This window comes from Xyrauchen texanus, chromosome 12, assembly GCF_025860055.1.
Source record: "Xyrauchen texanus isolate HMW12.3.18 chromosome 12, RBS_HiC_50CHRs, whole genome shotgun sequence".
Taxonomy (NCBI): domain Eukaryota; kingdom Metazoa; phylum Chordata; class Actinopteri; order Cypriniformes; family Catostomidae; genus Xyrauchen; species Xyrauchen texanus.
Window position 1 is genome coordinate 34,755,350 of NC_068287.1, and position 10,953 is coordinate 34,766,302.

Here is a 10,953-nt window from a genome sequence, read left to right on the forward strand (position 1 = left end):
ACCCCGCCCCGGACATACGGGTATAAAAGCGGAGAAATACGTCGAGTTCATTCAGAAATTTTCTTCGGAGTCAATGGTCGTGTCGCAGTCAGCTGCGAGTTACAAACCTGTTCCTGTTCCTCTGACGCTGCCTGCTGTTGGATCTACGGTGCACTTCAGCGGCTTTCTCCTTTCCTGCACGGCAGTGCAGTTTGCCCCTGGGCGCTTCAACAGCGCAAAAAACAAAAAGAGTTTATAAAAGAGTGATTTTTCTCTGAAAGAGTTATTTCCTCTAAAAGAGCAATACGCAGCTGGTGTTGGACGCGTCTTTGTAAAGATGCCCGTCTGCCCCTGCATAGTTCCTGGATGCGGCAGAGTGCTCTCTGCTTCAGACGGCCACAGGCTTTGTCTCATATGTCTGGGTTGCGATCACACCGAGGCAGCGTTTGTTGATGGTTCATGTTCTCACTGCAAGAACATAACCATGGCAACTTTGCGGTCGTGGCTCACTTTCAACAGAAAGCAAGCCACTCCAGCCGCCCCATTGCTCCTTCCCACGGGATTGAGGACGATGCGGCTGGCGATGGAGCCCTCCCTAGCCCTTTTTGGATTTACCACCGCGCCACTTTCCACGTGTCGCCTAAAAACCCATGTGACGTATTCACCACTCTTACCTCCCCTTCCGGGCAGGTGTGGTCTCCGCAGGGTCTTTTCCCCCTGAAAGAATAGGAAACTGGTGCATGTAAGGGCCCCGGCCCTTTATTGCTCTATGCGAGAAACAGAGAGAAAAGAGGCCCAGCCAGGCTCGGCCCATTCCCAGGTTGGCAAGCGTCGCCTTGTTCCCCTGTCTAGGGTAACCAGAAGGATTCCAACGAATTTTTTGGGGCATTGGGAAGGGTACGCGCAGTCTGACACAGCTGGTTACTTGTGCACGTAAAATACCTGTCTGCTCCTGTGTCAGCAGAACACGTACACGGCTCAGCGCATGGTGGGATTTAAATTGGACCCCTAGTGTCGCTTCTCCGACACAACATCGAGAGAGCGACAGAAGGGGAACGTCTAGATTACGGATGTAACCTCCATTCCCTGATGGAGGGAACGAGACATGGGGCCTCCAGGCCACATCACTGAGCCGAGCCGAGCCACTGTAGTGGCCGGACCATTTCGGGGCTGAGTATGCAAATACTGTCTTGTGGGGTGCTCCCGGTCAGTAGTGGCAAGTACCTAACATCAGTGATCCGAAGAGGGACAAATCACAAACCGGTGACAGGGTTTTGGCAGGGGTGTAATGTAGTGAATTACAAATACTCACATAACTGTAATTAACTACTTTTTCCCAAGAATTGTACTTTCTTAAATAGTTTAAAAAATGTTAGACTTTTGCTTTTACTTGAGTAAATTAAGTGCTGTACCTGTACTTTTACTGCACTATTGTCCCACCGTCTGTATTCGCTACTTCCCTGTCATGATTTATTTTTATCTATCAACATGATTGGCTGGGGAGAGTCTCGTGACTCCCATCCAATCAAATCACACGTAAACATTTGAACGGGAGCTGCAGATCTGGTGCCAACTGTGGAGAATGCCTCAAGCACAGTTCAACACCTAAACATCATAGCAGCACCTGAAAGGGCTTTTCAAAGTGAAAAGGCCAATTGTTTGATTGTGTCATGTGAGTTTAACTTGCTCTAGCCATATATCAGCATTAATCCTATCTCTAATTTGAAGAAAGATATTGAGGTAAATTTCTGATTTCATTTTACTAGATTCTGTGTGTCTATAATGTAGCCTGTAATTGAACTATCAATGAGATTATTGGGTGTGAGAGATTAATGCAATGTTATCAATGGGGCTGGGCAATAAAATTATCTAGATGTTTATCGGAAAAAGAGAGATGTACTTTTCTATATTTAGCCAATGTTCTACATCTAGACCAGGGGTGTTCATTTCAGTGATCGTGATAGCAAGACAACCACTGGTTGGTTGATCTAGATGAAATATAATATATTGACTTTTTATTTCCCGACGTCTGTTACTGCGTGCTGTTTGATTGACAGGCGGCTGCTGGCTAATGTTCACGCCTAAATTATCAAATACACTTTATAATTCGCAAAATGCCCGTCTTGGCGAGGATTTAATGTAAACACAATCATTTATGTCTAAAGTAAATTTAAACAGTGGGACAAAAAGCATATTTGCATCAAAATGTTGGACTTAAAGTGTACATGTAACTGAATCAAGTACTGTCTAGTAGGCTTATGTCATATAAAGGCTATTAATCAAACAACAATAATAAGAAAACCAATCACTACTTTTGCCGAATAACTTGAGTAGCTTTAGATGTATTCATGTAATAGAATAAAATAGTGACATTTTTAATAATAATATTTTTTTTAAATATTGTTCGTTTTTTAATAACACTGACCCCTGATGTAGATGTGTTAATTTGTATAATAAATTACCAGTAAAGTAGAGATGATAAAATAATGTATTATTATACTTAGCCTTTATCATGTTTTTTCTAATAGAAAAGTATCAACATTTGTAGAGCAATACTTCAGGCAGAACAATCCACCTGTCACAATCTTCAGAAAAGTGTTCATCATGCATTAGAATGAGAACACAACTATTTCTGGGCTTAAAAGATTTAAGAACAAAATCAATGTTAAACAATGTATCTCAAAAGGAGGACAATGTGGCCCCCCATGTGCTACTTAAAAAATAATTCACTCAAAAATGAAGATTCTCTCATCATTTACTCACCATCATGCCATCTGTCTATGACTTTCTTTCTTCAGAACACAAAATAAGATTTTTAGAAGAATATTTCAGCTCTGTAGGTCCTTTCAATGTTAGTTAAGCGGTGCCAAAATTTGGACACTCCAAAAAGCACATAAAAGCTGCATAAAAGTAGTATATACAACTCCAGTGGTTTAATCCATGACTTTAGAACTGATATGACATGTGTGGGTGAGAAACAGATCAATATTTAAGTAAATTTTTGCAAGAAATTCTTCTCTCTGCCCAGTAGGTGGTGATATGCATGAAGAATGTGAATCACCAAAAACACAAGAAGAAAGTGAAAGTTAAAGTGGAGATTGACTGAGCAGGGAGGAGAATTAATAGTAAAAAAGGATAAAATATTGATCCGTTTCTCACCACATCTATCATATTGCTTCTGAAGACATGGACTAAACCACTGGAGGCACATGGATTAGACTATTTTTCTGCTAATTTATGTGATTTGTGGCTCTTCAAATATTTTAGCAACTGATTCACTTTCATTGTATGGACCAAAAGAGCTGAGATATTCTTCCAGGGTGGCATGAGGGTGAGTAAATGATGAGATAATTTCATTTTGATTTAAAATTGTGGTCAGTGTATTGAAAATATCTTTTAAATATTTCTGTTTCTTTTATCATGTCTCCCTTTCATTCTTTTGAAATCAGATGTGTGTAGTTTTTATCATAGATATGTGATGGATTTAAAAATGTGGCATATACTGTTCATTATATTGGGGAATAGGTTTTGAAACTCAGTACTCAATCCTCACTACTCATTAGTGCTTTTAAATGAGCTACTCTTTATCTCTTGAGTAGTTTTTAGGACAGCTACTTTTACTCTACTCACACTACATTGAGTATGATTTTTCATCCCTGGGTGTTGGACTGAAGAAGAGCTATATTTATTTTAATTAATCTGATCAATGCAGAATTGTTGCAAAAAAAAAGTAGCTGTATAAGGAGGAAATTTCATAATAGTTTCAAGCTTTCAATCATTGCAACAGTACTGCCATTGCAAAATGTGTTTGTCACTGCTATTGCAAAATGTGTTTGTCACTGCCATTGCAAAATGTGTTTGTCACTGCCATTGCAAAATGTGTCTTTTAGAATTGAGCTGATAAACACACAGAAATAGTTTGTAACTGAGGTTACTTAAAACATTTGATTATGCTAAACTTCCACAAAAAACGTACTAAACGTACACGTTGTCCTAAATGAACCTCATTATCTCACACTAAATAAATGTTTTTAACCAGAAAAGCAGAATGCAGTTTACTGGATCTTACTGTTGGCGTTTGGTAAACACTAAAATGTTAAACTTCAGGGATGTATTCCAGAAAGCAGGTTATGTGACATACCCGGGTATGTTTAAGAGTAAGTAGCCTAAGCGTATAACCTCAACTTTCGGTTCCAAAAACGGAGGTAACTTTCAGGGTATGTTAGTAGTCATAGCAACTCACTCTCTGAACTTAACCTGCTCCGGAGCAGGTTATGTTGCAGGGTTAGTTTTTTTTCAGAGAGGTTTCCGAGCATGGCGTGCCCTTTTGATGAGGATCCTGTGGATGTAGAGGCACAGATTATACGGGGTTTTATTTGCCGTGAGAGGGTGATAAGACCACATATCGATGTCTTTTCTTATCCTAACGAATATTTGCAGGAGCGCTATCGTTTTTCTAGGGAGTCGTTAATTTATTTAACAAACCTACTAAAACCACACATCTCAAACGTAACAAACCACTGGTCAGCGCTTAGCGCCGAACAAATTCTTTGTATTGCTACGGGGTGTTTTCTCTACAATGTGGGCGATGCAGAGCATGTGGGAAAGGCAACAGTGTGTAGAGCCTTTCGTACAGTATGCATGGCACTGAAACAGTTTCTACACACTTTTGTACAGTTCCCTGGCCATAAACCTGTGCGCTTTATTAAAGAAGAATTCCACAGGGTGGCAGGTTTGCTCTCAGAAATTCTGTCATCTACCTCAATTAAATGACATTTCTTAATAGGTTTATTTTGACTGCACACACACGTAAAGGCTACACAGACTTCTTAAACTTGTAATTAATCTTAGTTTCAGGGTTCCCAAACGTGATTGGGTGCATTGATGGCACCCACATTCCTATTAAAGCTCCATCTATCAATGAGGGAGACCATGTTAATAGGAAGTCTGTGCATAGCATCAATGTGCAGGTAATAGCTATATTTTGGCTCCTTAATATTGGTGTTACAAATAATAAACGTATTGTTCTCCACAGGTAATGTGTGATGCAACCCACCTCATCACTAATGTTGAGGCAAAATGGCCTGGGTCTGTACATGATGCCAGAATATTTAGAGAGTCATCTCTGTGCAACAAATTTCAACAGAGTACGTTTTGTTAGACAAATGCTTGTAGTCTTTATTACATTTACAAAACACCTCAAACATTACAGGACACTTCTATGGTTACTTGCTGGGGGACAGAGGATACCCTTGCCTCCCCTATATGATGACACCCTATCACTGTAAAACTTTTCACTGTAAATTTACAGTAAAATACTGGCAGCTGGGTTGCCAGCCACATACTGTATTTTTACAGAACAAGTACTGTCAACAACATTTACAGTACTGCACTGTAATTACAAAATACAGTATATACCATAGTTTTACAGTATTATACTGTGGTCTACAGCAATAAATTGTACTTTTACAGGGAAAACTGCTTTAATTATTACATAATTAAAAATATTATACTTTAAAGTTTCATGAGTAGTCACACTAGAAAATAGAAACCAACATTCTCTGGGTTTTAAAACATTTATTTTGGTTAAAAGCAAAGACCAGACAATTGCCTTATGTGAACATATTGGCTGAAATGCCAGATGTAATATATATATATATATATATATATATATATATATATATAAATACATATTTTTTAAACATGTAAAATGTTAATTTAACAACAACAAGTTAACACTTAGCACTTAATAATGCAGTAATCTTGTTTACTTTTAATGCACTTGCTGACGGGATCTAAACAAAATTCCATTCAAAGTCTGCAAGTTTTCGCAGAAGTGAGGAAACCTGTGGGCTTACAGTGGTGTTCTTTTTTTGCACAACTTGGCCAGTTTTCTTTGAAGTTACTTTTCCTTTGTTTTTGATCCACGTTCAGGATTGATGTCAAGAAAGCGTCTAAAAGGCAGAAAAGAAAAAAACGCAATGAAATAGACTAGACTAGACTAGACTAGACAGACAGATAGACAGATAGAGAGGATCCACAAACTTAAAATTGTCTTTATAAAAAGACTTTCTCCTCTTATCAGTGCTAAGTGCATTCATATTAGACTTCCGAAAAAGATCATCAGTTTGCAAGACATCAACAACGCTTTTTAAATCATTTTCAGAAATACCAAGCACAGTCAATTTTTCCTTTAGCTTGAGTAGCAAATGAGACTGGCTAATATCATGGATGTCTTGCAGACCATCGATTACCGACTGAATCACAGATGAGGGGAGAATATGCTTTGCCTGTAACTTGAGATAAAACAGAGCCATGTTTTTCAAAAAAAGAGATTCATCTGCATTATCTGGCAATAGTTCATTATCCAACTGCTCTATGCCATCACCACAATCAAAGAATTCAGACTGTGGATGTGAGTGTTCAGCCATGTTAGATACCTCACCATGCGGCCTCTGTACTGAAACATTTGACTGCAGTAACGTTATATTATGACGCAACCTTTCTGCTGAAGAGTTTCGATGATTCCTGTAGAAATGTGAAGTCAATGTAGATGCTACAGAAAAGCTTTTATTACATGTAAATGGACCTTCTTTGATATGAGTTTTCAAGTGTAAAACGACGTTTTTCAAATCACTGCACTTTTCTTGACAAGTACCAATGTCACAGACTAAAGCATCAATTCCTAATGGCTCAACAGATGTCTTTGAGGGCCTGTCTTTGTGATACCTGAATATGTGAGCCTTGAAAGCAGTGAACTTTTTAAATGTTTTGGAGCAATCAGGAATACCACATTTGAAAACAGTATTAGGAATATGACTATGGATTTTCATGTGCTGGCAAAATGCTGACAACGATTCAAAAGCGCAATCACAGAACTGACACCATGGCATTTTTGTTATGTAACGTTAATACCACTATAAAACACTTACGTTAGCACTGGACCATCATCAGATTACAAAACCTGAAACAAAAAAAATACATATTAATTAAAAGCAGGTCAAGCAAATGACATGGTAAATGTTGCCTATGTCAAATATCGAAGTTAAGTTACTTTGTAAAGAGGTGGAACAGAATGATTTTTTTTTTTTTTGCGGTAGCAAAACACGTTCGCAAAATCAAACCATTCGTGTAAACAATATTATATAGAGATGCGAACGCAAAAAATAAAAAAATAGATTGGCTTACCGTATCACTCAGTTGAACAATCTTGTCAAGCTGTAAACTCCACTTTTGGTCACCGGCGCAAGTTAGATTTAGTTGTCAGATTCTTCCTCCCGTCTTCATGTGGCGTTAAAATGTTCTGCTGCATCACGGCAAATATGACTGCAAGATTGCTCACAAATTCACAAACACTGTATTGATACAAGGAATTAAATCAAGTTAGCCTGTACTGTCTGTTCACGTCACGTTTGATCTGAGCGCGAAAAAAAATAATCAATCCCACAATGCAATGCCTTTACAGTATGATACTGTATTACGAATTTATCAGGATGAAAACAGAATTGGGCTGTATATTTACAGCTGTTCTGTAAAAAGTAGTATTATGAAAATACAGTATAATACTGTAAGAAATTACCTGTAAATTTACAGTAAAGGGTTACAGTGATACCCTGATCCTGATCCCGGACTACAGACATGCTTCAACCTGTCTCACAGCAGCTAGAGGAGAAAAGGCTGGCCATTAAAAAGGCCAAACTTGAAATAGTACTGGAGCATCGCCTTAAGGTGAGAAGAATCATATGTGAACATGAATCTGTTATTTGAATTTTTTGTGTGTGTGTGTATAAAGCAATAAATACAAATCTGTCATGTCTCTTTTATTTCAGGATATGAAGAAATAGAACAGATTAAATAAAGTGATTTTGACAGATCATGTCTCTAAGCATTCTGCCATTTCTGTGATCTGCTAGATTCAATGGGTGTTGTTCTAGGTCATCTTCATCAGGACAGGGGGGATGCCTCTCTCCTCTTATTGTGGCAATGTTGTGAAGTACCACACAAGCAACTGTGATGTCACATGCCCTATTTGGAGTGACCCTGAGCCCACGCAGACACTGAAACCTCGCCTTCAGAATGCCTATTGTCATCTCCACCTTGGCCCGTGTTCTGCTGTGAGACAGGTTGAAGCGTGTCTGTAGTCCGGGCTCAGGATCAGGGTAGGGTGTCATCATATAGGGGAGGCAAGGGTATCCTCTGTCCCCCAGCAAGTAACCATATAAGTGTTGTTTGAGGTGTTTTGTAAATGTAATAAAGACTACAAGCATTTGTCTAACAAAACGTACTCTGTTGAAATTTGTTGCACAGAGATGACTCTCTAAATATTCTGGCATCATGTACAGACCCAGGCCATTTTGCCTCAACATTAGTGATGAGGTGGGTTGCGTCACATATTACCTGTGGAGAACAATACGTTTATTATTTGTAACACCAATATTAAGGAGCCAAAATATAGCTATTACCTGCACATTGATGCTATGCACAGACTTCCTATTAACATGGTCTCCCTCATTGATAGATGGAGCTTTAATAGGAATGTGGGTGCCATCAATGCACCCAATCACGTTTGGGAACCCTGAAACGAAGATTAATTACAAGTTTAAGAAGTCTGTGTAGCCTTTACGTGTGTGTGCAGTCAAAATAAACCTATTAAGGAATGTCATTTAATTGAAGTAGATGACAGAATTTCTGAGAGCAAACCTGCCACCCTGTGGAATTCTTCTTTAATAAAGCGCACAGGTTTATGGCCAGGGAACTGTACAAAAGTGTGTAGAAACCGTTTCAGTGCCATGCATACTGTACGAACGGTGTTGTGCCGAAATTTGAGTCCCTGCCAGAATCGGAGTGCCCCTCGCGCGCACGCGCATTACGTCAGTTGACGAGACAGCGGTACAGCGAGTTTAAAACACTTCCGTCTAAAAAGCGTTTATAATCAATATTTTTCACACAATTAACCAAAAGGCAACGTAGTAATTTATTATTTAAATGCATGAAAGTGTGAATTAAAAACCATTATGTAAATTGATTTTGATGAAGTAACAACGAAAGCTGAAACTAAGCAGAGGCTTCGACAGTAGTAGTGGGAAGTTCGGATCATTTTACTGACTCGGATCTTTGAGTCTCGTTCAGCAAAATGAACGAATCTTTTTTCGAGTCATTTCGTTCATTTCGTTCATTTCAGCAGAATATAATTAAATGTCATGTTAAATAGCCCAAAACATCAAGTAGTCTACTTACGAAAATGTTGCTTCAATTTGAAATAAATAAATAAAAATAAACTATAGGGTAATGCAGCCAAAGCCAATTTATAAGAAACCGAAATGTTAATTTATTAATTGGGTCTTAAGTTTAAGCTATTGCAGTTAGTTCACCTCACCTCCTTTTTCTCCGCCTCTTGTGTCATCGGGTTCGAACTTCAAAACGTTAAAAATACTTAGTTGTCGATGTCGACTCGTCAGTGTCTGTGTGTGGGCCGTGTGGTGTGACACAGCAGCCAATGCACTCACTGACTGCATGCACATGCAGCATACCGGTCCGGATCCGGAAAGATAAATGATTAGTTCAAGTCTCGACTCTCGAGTCTTCGGGTTTGGGTTCGGCCGGGTCCGAGTCTTTCGTTCTTCCTGTCAGTCCCATAGAGACTATGCTGTCAGTACCGGAAAGAGAAATGATTAGTTCGTCTCTTCGGTTCGAGTCGTTCGTTCTTCAAGTCAGACTCACAAACCCATAGCACAGCACTATGCAGAGACAGAAATGATTAGTTCATCTTTCGAGTCTGAGTCCTTCGTTCTTTTGTCACGTGACAGCCCTATTAAATACTTAACCTAGTTCATAATTCACATCATTCTTACAAACATGTTGTAGTTAGTTTTTTATTTGATTTTTACTTTTACAGTTACATGTTACGTTTCTGGTCTCAAATTGTATCTTTTTTCATATGTATTTGTGAATTTCTGTCATGAAGATTCTTTTCTATAACATTGAATGTAGTAATGTAGAATGTAGTATTCATGCATTTTTCCATTCACTATGTTTTTTAGTCCATAAAAACCACCTAAAAAGTCTACGAGTTGTTTTGTGAAAAGTCACAGTATATAACTTAAATATGCAGTTATTTAATAAACCTATGAAACCTACACCTTTGTAACATAGCTTATTACAACACTGTACACACTATATTGACTGGATGTTTATTGTTTGTTTATTTTTGCCAACAATGCTTTAAAAAAATTGGATAACTATCCAAAAGGAATTCAATAAAAATAAATAAAAAATAAATAAGAATGAAAAGGACACTATAAAGCCACAGAGCATAACCATATAACTTAAATCACAATATAAAGCCTAACACAATATTGCACAACAAGCCAGGCTTTTCAAATAAATAAAAAAGAAATAATTTTAAAACACACTGGCTATATATTTAGGGCCTGCTTTAAGGCATGTTTGCATTCAAAAAAACAAGCTCCCGGACCTTGGCTGGGCTGAGCCTGTTTCTTCTGTCTGAGATAATCTGCCCAGTCTTAGAAAATACTCTTTCAGATGGTACAGATGTGGCCACAATGCAAAGTCTAGCCTTCATGACCTCAGAAAGGCTTTTATAAACAGGTGAACATCTCCTCCACCATGCCAGAGGGTCTGTAAGAGTGGTTCCGCAAGGTAGGCCCGCATCTCAACCATAGCATCTGATGTAGTTGAAGAGGTAGCAGAAGGCCTCAAGCTTGCTACCCTCTCATCAAAGTCTTCCCAAAACATGGCCCCTGCACTGGAAGTCACACCAGAATCTGGAGGATTCTCCTCTTCACTCTGAGTTGGGTTAATAGCTGCTGCAGCTGTTGTAACCCTCTTCACAGTCTCTTCTGCTGCCTGGTGGTTGACAAAGGCTTGCTTTTTGAACCTTGGATCCAAGCAAGTTGCATCAGCAAGCTTCTCAATGAGCTCCACTCTGCCAAACCTTTTAGTCATTTCTGACAT

The 10,953-nt window shown here is 38.7% G+C and overlaps 1 long non-coding RNA gene across 1 annotated transcript; it reads right to left on the reverse strand.

Annotated features, from left to right (window-relative positions):
- Window positions 1-5,640: 5,640 nt before the first annotated feature.
- LOC127653387 (uncharacterized) lies at window positions 5,641-10,011 on the reverse strand. The gene is made up of 4 exons (XR_007971798.1): window positions 9,356-10,011; window positions 7,168-8,554; window positions 6,912-6,943; window positions 5,641-5,933 (listed from the first exon to the last, which is right to left on the reverse strand). It is a non-coding gene; the product is annotated as an uncharacterized LOC127653387 (long non-coding RNA).
- Between the last annotated feature and the right edge of the window lie 942 nt (window positions 10,012-10,953).